Here is a 12050-nt window from a genome sequence, read left to right as displayed (position 1 = left end):
TGTGTGTGTGTGTGTGTGTGTGTGTGTGTGTGTGTGTGTGTGTGTGTGTGTGTGTGTGTGTGTGTGTGTGTGTGTGTGTGCGCGCGTGTGTGTGTGTGTGTGTGTGTGTGTGTGTGTGAGTGTGTTTGTGTGCGGCAGAAATAGAGAGTCCAAGTGGGTTAGAGAGTGGGAGACAGAGAGAGAATTAGGAAGACTGAGAGAGAAAGTGTGAGAGTTGACATCTACGGCTCAAGGAGTGTGAGAGAGGGACAGAGAGTGAAAAAGATAGTTAATGAGAGAGAGTTAGAGAGAGAGAGAGAGAGAGAGAGAGAGAGAGAGAGAGAGAGAGAGAGAGAGAGAGAGAATTAGAGACACAGAGACACAGAGACACAGAGACACAGAGAAGAAGACAGAGGGAGGGAGAATTAGAGAGAGTGAGAAGGAGAGAGGCAGAGTGTGTTAGAGTGATTGTTAGACAGGGGGACATAGGGAGAGTTCACAGGGACAGTTCTGGTGAAGTGAAATCTCAGGGAGCTGGAGAGGTGCTCCCTGGGTGACAGCGGTGGCGGTGGCTACGTTAGCGGTAGCAGTAGCGACGGCGAGGCTAATGGCCTGGCTCGGGGGTCCCGCCAGGCACAGCTTGTCGATATAATTCTCTTCCGCCTCTCCGGCTTGCCAGTTCCCATCTGGAGTGGATTCATGAACCGGGAGGGGGGCGGGGGGGTGGTGATGGGGGGCTGGGGGGGGGGGGGGTGGTGTGTACCTTTCCCACGAGGTCAACGCCTGTCTCCGCATAACACTTAGTCCCCAATCCTTCTCTCTCCTCCCCTCCCCTCCTGCTCCTCTCTCCCCCAGCCACCTCCTCCCGCCCACACTCCCAGCCCTGTCGATTTCCCCCTCTCGCTCCGCTGAGCTTTGGTTCTGGTGACGGGCCCCAGAGTGCAGTACATTACCCAGAGTTAACCTCCTGCTTACTGTACTGCTGGGGCTCCAGTTCAGAGCGAGAGGCAGGGGACGATGGGAGTAGAGCGGGGAAAGAAAGAGTCAGCGTGACCGTAGGAGCCCTTAATCCAATCAAGAACATACAAATATAAGACGATACGAACAAAAGAGTCTAAGTTGCAGGATGCTCTTAGCTTGGTCACTGAGGGTAGAGAGACAGAGAGAGAGAGAGAGAGAGAGAGAGAGAGAGAGAGAGAGAGAGAGAGAGAGAGAGAGAGAGAGAGAGAGAGAGAGAGAGAGAGAGAGAGACGGAGAGAGACAGAGAGAGAGAGAGAGAGAGAGAGAGAGAGAGAGAGTGATAGACAGAGTGATAGACAGAGTGATAGACAGAGAAAGAGACAGTAACAGATATATGCAGAGAGAAAGCGAGAGATAAGAGAAGAGAGAGAGAGATTGAGAGAGAGAGTGATAGCAGGGTTCTCTAGCCAGCCAGTCAAGGTGCATAATCATGGACGCCACAGCACACTCTGGTTTCACAGCCGGCACTGCGTCTCAAGGGTGCGCGTCAGACGGACATAATTTCAAGGCCATGAGCCGCTGCCTTCTCATTAACATTCTTGAATGTTCTCCCATTTCAGATGAGGCAAGAACAGGTTGCTTTCAAAGGTAGCCTTTCAAACCCAAAACCCATTGGGTATGTGTATTCAAATGTATAGAGTATATATAAAGTGGCATTAGACTTTTGAACATATTATTGTGTAACTAGGACTGAATTAGACCGTTTAAGTTCCATTATCTGGCACCTCCCAGTTCATCATATAACCAATCAGATCATAGGAATGTGTGACGTAGCACCAAGATTAAATGTAACCTTTACCAAATCCTGTCGGAAGAAGTGCAAGCAGGAAGTAGTACTTCTTCAAACTAAGAGCTTTAAGAGCAGTTCACAGTTCTTCTGGAGAAAATGAAGGCCAGTTTGTCTTACTGTCATACTGTTGCAACACCGCAAAATACTTTTTCCACATCAGCTGCAGCCATCTTGGTTGTTTACGAAAATTTTAGATAAACAGTTGTGATTGGCCCAACCTGAGCCAGGTCCGCAGGAAATCTGTCAGAACGGGGGGGGGGAAACCATCTGCCAGAGCAAATAAAACATGAACTCTAAGATTCATCTGGTTCCCAGGCTAGGACTGAGTGAGACTGCACCTAGAATCTAGGCCAAGTAACCAATTTAATTAACTACCTGATTAAAATATTTGTATTTATATTTAATAACAAGATTTTAATCACATTCCTGCTGAAGCCACAAGCAATGCATATTTCAAGCGCTGAACACCATGAAACCCAAGAAAATCTGCAAAAGGATTTCTAACTCATCAGGTAATTGAAAACAATGATCCACACTGCGATGCACTTGTGAAATCCTTTCTTATGTTTTGTTGAAGGTTGTGTTGACCTAAACTTCATATTCACATGTTGTCCAGGTCAGTATTCTTTGGACGAGAGAGTCTGGCTCTCACTGGGACTAACCTTTTTAAATAAAGGTCAATCAAATAATAAAGTAAACCTGTTGCCCCTCATCAAGCCTAACCAGGGACAGCATTTAGCTATTTCTCAGAAAACAAAACTAGTTGCGAGCCAAGGGAAATGGACCAAGGTCCCCATCATGCGCCATGGTGATATGCGTGGAATATCACGTAACCAGAACTGCTGTTTATTATTGTCCACAGAGCTCCATCAAACCTCAATGCGCCCAGCTGACACAGGGTGTCAATATATTCAGCAGACGTCTGGTTGGACCCCGCTCCAGTGAGCCCAGAACGACAACAACAACAACAACAACAACAACAAACTAGCTGCCATATTAAACAGAGCATACATACATATTCAGTTTAATGTTGTTCTTGACCGTCACAAGTTGTGAGTTATCTTCTTATGTTAACCGAATATGCCCTAAATACATGCAGTTATGTTTGTACTTACAGGTGGTTTAGCATCTCAAATTAATATAGTGGTTCACATGCTTCTGTGAGTTAATGCTAGTGCTGCAGCTGCTTGACCATCTGACTGTCTGTCTGTCCGTCTTCCTATCTGCCAGCCTGTCTGTCTGATTGTCTTTTTGACTGCCTGTGTGCCTGCATCCTTGGCTGGCTTCCTTCCTATGACAGCTTGCAGGTCTGCCTGCCTGATCACCTGTCTGCTTTACTCCTTTTCTACCTGCCTGTCTCCCTCAGTGACTGTCTGTGTGCCTGTATCAGTATTTGTCTGTCCGTCTGTCTGTCTGCCAGTCTATCTGTCTTTCTGCATGTCTGTTTAACTGTCGGCCTGCATGCCTGCCTGTTTGTATTTATGTCTGGCTGTCTGCCTGCATGCCTGTCTGTTTGTTTGTCCATCTGTCTATCTGCCAACCAGTTAGTCTGTCTGTCTGTATGCATTACAGTTTGTCTGTCTGCAACCCTTCCAGTCTATCTGCCTATCATTTTGTCTGTCCACTTTTCGGGCTACCTACCAGTCTGTCTGTCTATCCGCCTCTCAGCCTGCCAGTCTGTCCGTCTGTCTGCCTCTCACAGGTGGGTGATATTAGAAGGAGCCGTTCTTCTTTTGTGTATGTGTGTGTGTGTGTGTGTGTGTGTGTGTGTGTGTGTGTGTGTGTGTGTGTGTATGTCTCTATGTGTGTGTGTGTGTGTGTGTGTGTGTGTGTGTGTGTGTGTGTGTGTGTTTGTGTGCGTGTGTGTATGTGTCTCTATGTGTGTGTGTGTATGTGTCTCTGTGTGTGTGTGTGTGTGTGTGTGTGTGTGTCTGTCTGTGTCTCTACGTGTGTGTGCGTTCGTGTTGTCTGTAAATCCTGTGGGGAAATCACGCGAGGCCGGTCACCGCGTTCGGTGACAGATGGAAAACCTTTCCAGCGGGGGATTATGACGCCCCAGCCCCACTCTCCTTCTCATTTCTTTTAAAGCCCGGGTATTAGGACTTCGTCAGCGGCAGCCGTCGCCTTGACAGCGCCGAGCGCATCTCCACTTGGCACACCACCGCACCCACACCGCCGCTCGCTCCCCACTTCATCAGAGAGCCCATAGGACCCCCCCTCCCCCCCCCGTCCCCGTCCCCCCGTCCTGCCTCCCTGATGACCTCTATGTCTCCCATCATTCACCACCGACAGGGGCGACACGGTGACATGAACGAGACATTTTGAATAGAGAGCCGCTAGACCTCCCCCTCATCCCACACACACACACACACACACACACACACACACACACACACACACACACACACACACACACACACACACACACACACACACACACACACACACACACACAAACACACACATACCCGTGCAGGCCCAGGAGGGCTTTAGTGGCCCGTTGGAACGAGTTCCCACGAAGAAGAGGGAAAGACGGGGGGGGGGGATTAACATTTAAGAGAAGGGTTCCACGGCGATGCCATCCTCGGGAAATTGATGGAGTGCTCAATTACAGAGAGCTCCTGGTATTGTTGACTTTTCCTCTCCATCGAGGAAAAGGTGTGCGTGTGTGCGCTGCCGCGAGAGATGGGAGTTGCGCCACACACACTAAAACGGGGCTATTCAGTTCGCGATGTCAACATGTCTATAGGCTCATTGTTCATCCGTCAGGGCATCAAACACAAACGGAGAAAGAGAGATAGAGAAGAAAAGCAAATGCTAAACAAGCAGGAGGAGGAAGAAAAAAAATATCCGGCACTGGCGAGTACAGCGCATGGCGTTTATACTGATTACCATTTTCTCCCGGATCCTGTTTGTATTTGTTGCCCGTCTTGCCGCCGTGCTCGCCACTCATTTCCTTCTGCTTCCCCCTTCTGGGATTGTTGTTGTTGACAGTTACTGAATGTGTATAAAGCGAGCCTCATCGCGGGCGCGCCCAGGGAATCGCTGCATACACACACACGGACACACACACACGTACATACACACAGACATACACACACACGTACATACACTCACACGCACGCACACTGACACACACACACACACACACACACACACACACACATATACACACAGACATACACACCCAATACACAGACGCACACATACACATGTATACACATGCACACGGACAAGCATGCACATTTGGTATCTTTTTCTATTCACTATACCCTCATCCGCAGAGGCACACCGGCAGCCCTGCTAGAGCCCGGAGGACCTTAAACCTCCGCTTTGTGACTGACAGGGAGAGTACTTACCAGGGCCCTGCCGTCTCTAAACAGTCCATGAAACAATTGAACCTTCTTTTGTGCACCAATGACATGAATGGAGCAAAAGCGATTTGTCACTTATTCTTTTCGGGAGAAATTGTCATGCATTTTACTCTTTGCACCTACTTGTTATGTCTGTTGGATGTGTCCTCTCATGGGTTGTGAACAACACTTTGTATTGAAGACGTTTTTCTGCCTCAAAACTTAAATGAAAGAAAGGCAGTATTTGGTAAATAAAACGGTCTACAATATCCCTGGATGATTTGTATTTGAAATATAATATTCTCTATTCGGAAAAACATTCTCAACAACGACGTTCTCACTTACTCTTGCAAATGCCGTGAGCTCAATTATTGGTGTACGGGCAACCAGGAGTGACAAATTGCCATGCCCAAAGGCACATCAACAACACTGGAATGAGTTAGCAATACACCGTGACCCAGATGTGTCCCTATTGGCTCTAAATGGAAACTATTTTCCTTGTATTCACTCGGAATGAATCAAAGCCGCGCAATGTGATGTAAAGATGTAGATTTCAGCAACTTAACAACCGTAACAAAAATACACTGAAGAAGACAAAGGTATGGGATCACCTCTGCTTGAACCCGAGGTTAAACAAAGTAGAAGTGGAGTGACTGGAGTAAGGAGGAGAAAGACAGACACAAGCTTAGATTCTTAAAGGTTACCTTTGTATTCGTACAAATGTATACAGGATTCTTTGTGAATTAATGTTTTCTGGACTATACTCTCAAGAAAATAAAACCAGTAAACCAAACCATCTTTGCTATTCATTGTTTACTCGTCTGCATCACCGGTCCCGTGCAAATATAAGCATTCGCTCATCTGGCATTCAGATACTGTGCCGTGTCAAGAACGTTTACCCTCCTGGGAGCTGTTGGTCCAGCTCCACTTAGCGCTCAAGACAAGAGAAATCATCTGTGAGAAAAGGGTTAAATTATTAACCATTTCAACGGCATATCCGGCAGCAGACAAACATGTTGCTCTTTGTATGGCATGTACCTTCTCCGCGGCCACTTGTTACATACATAACCCTTTCAAATTGTGCTATAGTAAGAGCAAGCACAAACAAATACGAAGGGAATCTCCAAAGATGTGTTTTTTATATGTTCAGTACCCTCCAAACCGATGAGATCACGAAAGGTGATAGAATGGGAGAGTCAAGCAACCGTAGGATAACTCTGGAGAGAGAGTTGTAATTTGGCTAAGTAACTCATCAATGATATTCATTTAATCCCAGATCTGTCCCAAGCCAAGGGGGGCTGGTAGGGGCTGTTCGGGGGAGAGGGGGGGGTTCCAGAATAACTCTTTTGATCAGCAAACGAGGCCAGTGCAAAAAGGGCCTCCAGAGAAATTGCTCAAATCCGTTTTGGGAATTAAAGGTTATTCCTGGGGAAATAATGCAATCAGCAAAATGACAAGTGTGCTTTCAAACACAAGCATAGTCTAATTCTAAGTCATTTAGTCTATGCACCATAGCACTCTAGTTGAATCAGCGCATCGATACAAACAGCAGGAATATATTTTCACAGATTTCAAAGAGAAATAAAGTCTGACAGAACAACAGCAGTTGCAGTTTTCTACATAAGTCCTTGAGTTAACAAATCACAACTGTTATTAGTGCAATCCAACAACAGCAGGTCCTTAGAATTAAGTCCTAGAATTAACAAATCACAACTGTTATGAGCGTAATCCAACGACAGCAGTTACTTCAGTTTTCTACAAAAGTCCTTGAATTAACACATTCCAACTGTTATGAGTGTAGATTCTTCAAATTCAAACATTGGAATGGTATCAACTGCATTCATATACTGCTATTTGAATGCACATGCATGTACGCACACACAATCACGCATGGATACATACATACACGCCTGCAAACACACGCAAACACACAAACCAACACACTCAGCATGATACATTCACACACACTAACACACACACTGATAAGCAAGGTAACAACAAGTTTATCGGTTATTCTAGGTAATCTCACAGTTTTGGTGGCTAGATTGCAGACTGTCTGGTATCACGAGACCAGTTTGAGACTGAATGAGATGACGAAGGCATCAGATTCAATAGAGGACAGATTGGCTCATTTTGACAACTAGCAAAGCATTGTGGGTCATGTAGTAGATCAATCACTCTCTAGTGGTTCAGTAGATGTTTTAACTCTGGTTTATATTTATTTCATGTCCCTGTCTAGGCTCTGATCGTGTTGTGAAGTTTCCTGTGAAGCTAGCATGATAAGTCGTAACATCCTCTGTAAACCCTTTGGACTTGTTGGGAAAAACAACCATTCGAAAAAAGAGGCTGCCAAGGTTTTCCTCTAACTGGTTGTAATGGGGGTAACACCGGTAGAGTGTTGGGGGTGAATGAGTGTGGGTCAGGGGGACATCTCAGAGCCACTCTCTGAGTGTTTGTTGTTAAAAACGTGATGTTTTGTGACATTCAACTTTATAGCGAGCGCCTCTCTGTCGCACACTTTAGAAATATCAGGGCATTCGACAACCGTCCTCAATTATTGAACGGTGAGAGTGAAAGCGGGGAAAAGAGGGGGGGAACCTGCAGGTGGCTGCAGCGTTTAATATTTTAGAGTCTTCTCGGGATTCTGTCACCTTGCCTTGCATACCGAGCTTGAAAACTTAGGATTTCTCGGCACATTTTGCCCTGCCAACCTATTTCCCGCCCCACCACACACACAACTACACACGTGTATCTGTTCACGTCTTTCACACCTTCCTCAACCCCTCAACCCAATCTCCCATCTCTTATTCCTTGTTCCCTCCACCACCACCAGCGCGACCACCACCACTGCCGCCGCCGCCGCCGCCGCCGCCGCCACCGCCGCCACCGCCCCCACCGCCGCCCCCTGTGCCCTCCACCGTCCTGTCGACCATTGGAAAGACCCAGTGTGCACCAAACACTTTTGTCCTCATGCCTTATTCATTTTCCACAACGTGAACGTTGCAGAGAGCCCCCCACCCCCACTCCCCCTCTCTCCCATCTGTCTGCCAGTGCAGCCCCTGCACAGGGTTAAGGAGAAAACCAGACAAACATGGAGTGGCTCCACTAGCGGCTGATAATGGAACGGTGCTATTTGGTTATAGTCATATAAATGCCACAGACTGGTCTGTAACTGAGAGAAATGATGCTGCTGCTGCTGCTGTTTCTGCTGCCTGTTCGGGTTGTACCAGACTTTTTGTTTTCTTTTCTCATTCTGCCACCGCCAAGGTATAACTCACAGGGGACAGAAATGTAATGCTTTTTCATTTTCTTTGCAAATTCTTTGGTTTTTCCTGAAAAAAAACACTCCTGCCCATTACCTCATTACCGTGCCGAGGCAAACAAGGCGTGGTCCGACCTCCCTCTTGAGCTCGTCCTCCCACAGCTTCTCAGCTGGTGGTGGTGTAGGGGACTGGCAACTCCACAGATGTGTTTGATTGCTTCATTCCGATGCAAGAGAGCTGTTCTCGTGCCTGTTGGGTGGCTGTCACTAGCTGTCGGTTTGTCTCATCATAAATAATGCAGCCTGGTCCCCACCCATCAGCACCATCACCACCTCCACCTCAACCCGCCACATACGCCACCCAATCCAGCCCGCACAGCAACCAGCTAAATGAAGTCGGTCTGCATTGCAGATTCTGTAAATGAAGAGAAGGTTACCTCAAGGAGCTTTCAGGGGAAATGGAAATGAGAAAACAGCACGAGACAGAGAGAGAGAGAGGGAGAGAGAGACAGCAATATATTCAGAGAGAGAGAGAGAGAGAGCGAGAGAGAGAGAGAAATAGACAGAGAGAGAGAGAGATAAAGAAGGTTGAAAAAAAGAAAGGAAGAAAGAAAGAGAAAACACGCAGATTGCTTACTAATAGGTGTCACTTCTGCACATATCTTTTAACACACTGTGTACTTGTTCGATACGTGTATTTGTGTGTTTGTCTAGAAGATGGGGTGGAATAAATCCCGCGCTACAAAAGGTGTCGATAGTATCGGGAGGACCGCAAAGCACAGCTCCGTGGCTGAGTGCCAGCGGGGAGAGAAACATACAGTAGTGGCTGCTTTTCTGCCACAACATATAGCAGAGACAGGGAACCGAGCGACAGGAAAATAAAACAATAATGGCAGTTGTCTAGCTACATAAAAGCGTGCCGCTGCACAGTACTCGAGAAAAGTTGAGGACGAGACACCCGAATTCAGGATTCAGCTCCCCGCCTCCCCACCCTTTAATCACAGGGCTCGTGATGCAACGCCTGTGCCGGGGGAAAAGCGGTGAGGAGGGGGTCATGCAACAGGGGAGCGTGGCGGTACCACCACAGCCCTACATCTGAATGAGTACTTTCCTTGGAATGCATAACCATGCTATTGCCATCTGACCACAATTTATTAAAGAAATACCCATGATATTTCTAACTGGGTTTGCCATCCATGTGTGCTTTAAAGTGCAATACAGGTTGGCAATAGCTTGCCAAATGTTAGCTCAGAGCATGCCATAAAAGGCGTATGCATAAAAGGACTGAATATCCTGGTTTCTCTCTCTCTATCGTATTGTTATTATAATCAAGGACAGGGAGGCTTTCAGTTATAGAGGCAGGGAGGCTCCGTTGATGTGCACATCCAACTAGGTTACCCTCCATCTAAAGTAGATTAGGTAGAGGTCAATCGGAGCCTTGTCTACTGCCAGAGGGCCATGTTAGACGTAATGAACCATTCTCCGCGTGGCAGACATAAATAGCATGATGTATGTGGCTAATGCAGTTAGCGGCCTGCACCGCCTTAATTGATAGCATGGTGATTAATAAGGCAGAAAGCTACAGAACACGAATCAATTAATAGTCTCTAGTATGCTCGATCTATCCCGCATGACACTTCCTATGGAAAAGAATGAAAGCCGCATAACGGAGTAGGCAAAAACACTTTTGGCACTTTTGTTGGAGGCCTCCCATGTCGCTCTGTTGCTGGTTGCACTCACAGACTACAATTCTTTGTAATGAAACCCAATTTTGAAAAATAATTGATTCTGGGATGAGTGCCATGTTTTTGTCTGCCTTCTGGGAAGTATAGCCTGGTTGTCACATGTGCTCCTGCTAAACAGAGCTACATGCCACAAATATCGGGGCCAGGAAACAGTATCTTGGCTGGATCAATTCATTTGCTTCTAATCATTTGTTTTTCATCCCCGCTGATACAGCAAGAGCCTTTCATAAATGCTGCAACATGCTCCAAGAACTGACCCATTGGTTTTCAATAATCATGCTTTCAGGCTCATTACATGCAGTCATTGGAAGAATAATTGTGCTTTGACAGAATTAAACACTAATCTCTTTGACATTGATGAATTGCGTAGTTGTTGAGATATGTTTATTATTAAATCTCACCAGAATGTTGAGAATCATTAGCAACTTTTAGCACACCTTTTAGAATGCCACTTACCTTAATTTATACATCTAATATATCTTTAATGACGAGTGGCACACAAGAAGTATCATAATTTGCAGTTTGAATATGCTTAGCAGTGAAGTGTTACCGATGACTAAACAAGATTAATAAAAAAATGTGTCCATTCAGAGAGGAAAAGGTTATTCGATCACCCCGGCTAATAGAGCTTACTTTTCTCAAATTTCATATTATTTATTTTTTTCAGCCCCAGGCTTTTGTTTCTTCCGCAAGGTCATCTCTGTGACAAGTTGGTTAAACCAGCGGCTAATGTGAAGTACTCTCCTCTGAGTGGGTGCTTATTACACTAAATAACCAGGCGGGACATAATCCCAACGTCCCTCAAATGAGCCCCTTGTTGAGATGAGATAAGTCGCTGCACCTCACACACATACACCTACACACACACACACACACACACACACACACACACACACACACACACACACACACACACACACACACACACACACACACACACACTCACACCTTTTCCCACACACATTCGCGCCATCCAAATATCACCCAAATTTGAAGGAAATAAAATGTGAGGGGTGCCCTTAGCGAGAGTGTGCCCCTGTGTGTGGGGGAAGGGAGTGAAGCTGCTGATGCGCTGATTGGTTGTTAAGGTTAAAACTGACTTGTGTCGTCCATCATGTCGTTGAAATGTAGAACGGCTCCCCGAGAGGCTGGCGGGTCGCCCGCTCTTCTTCACACTGGGACCGCCACCGCCACTTCTTCTTCAGTTGATGTTTTTGTCCCCGTTTCCATGGCACCATTGCTCCCCCCCCCACACCGACACACACCGACACACTCCCGGTTGAGCTGACGTGACCGTATGTCGACTTGTTGAGTTAATGTGTTTAAACAGACACACATAGATAGATATATAGATATGTCTGTCTGTCTGCCTGTCTGTCTCTCGGCCTGTCTGTCTACCCAACTGTTTGACCCTCTGTATGTCTTTGCACTCGTAGACAAATGTTGTGAGTTTTCGTCCTTTACTTTGAAGCATACAATACGTTGAATAAACCAAACATATTGATGCCTGATAGTGTTTTCACATCAACATTTCACACAGACGTCACACAGTAGCCCACCGATTTACTTCATCTGCAATCAATTTGTTCTGAAGGCTGGATGAAGCTGGGAGTACTGCCAGGTAACTGTTGGTTTGAGGCTGGCCATGCAGACATGTTTAATACCAGTCTATTAAAAGGGCCACTGATCATAGAGTTAAGAATCTTGAAAGCCAATTCTTAACTATATGAAAAGAATCGAATTGGCAACAGGTCTGCCTAGCCTGGTGGAAGACATTGGTAATGCACAATGAGCGCACGGGCGGAACTCACGCAGGTATTTCATTCAGGTTGAAATTAATTATTGTCCCTGCTTATTAAAGGTCTGCTACGGCCACATCAACCAGAGTTTTGATTGCTGTC

The sequence above is a fragment of the Gadus morhua genome, chromosome 8, assembly GCF_902167405.1.
Source record: "Gadus morhua chromosome 8, gadMor3.0, whole genome shotgun sequence".
In the NCBI taxonomy this organism is placed as follows: Eukaryota; Metazoa; Chordata; class Actinopteri; order Gadiformes; family Gadidae; genus Gadus; species Gadus morhua.
The sequence above is the reverse complement of the archived record's forward strand: the minus strand, read 5'-3'. Positions refer to the sequence as shown.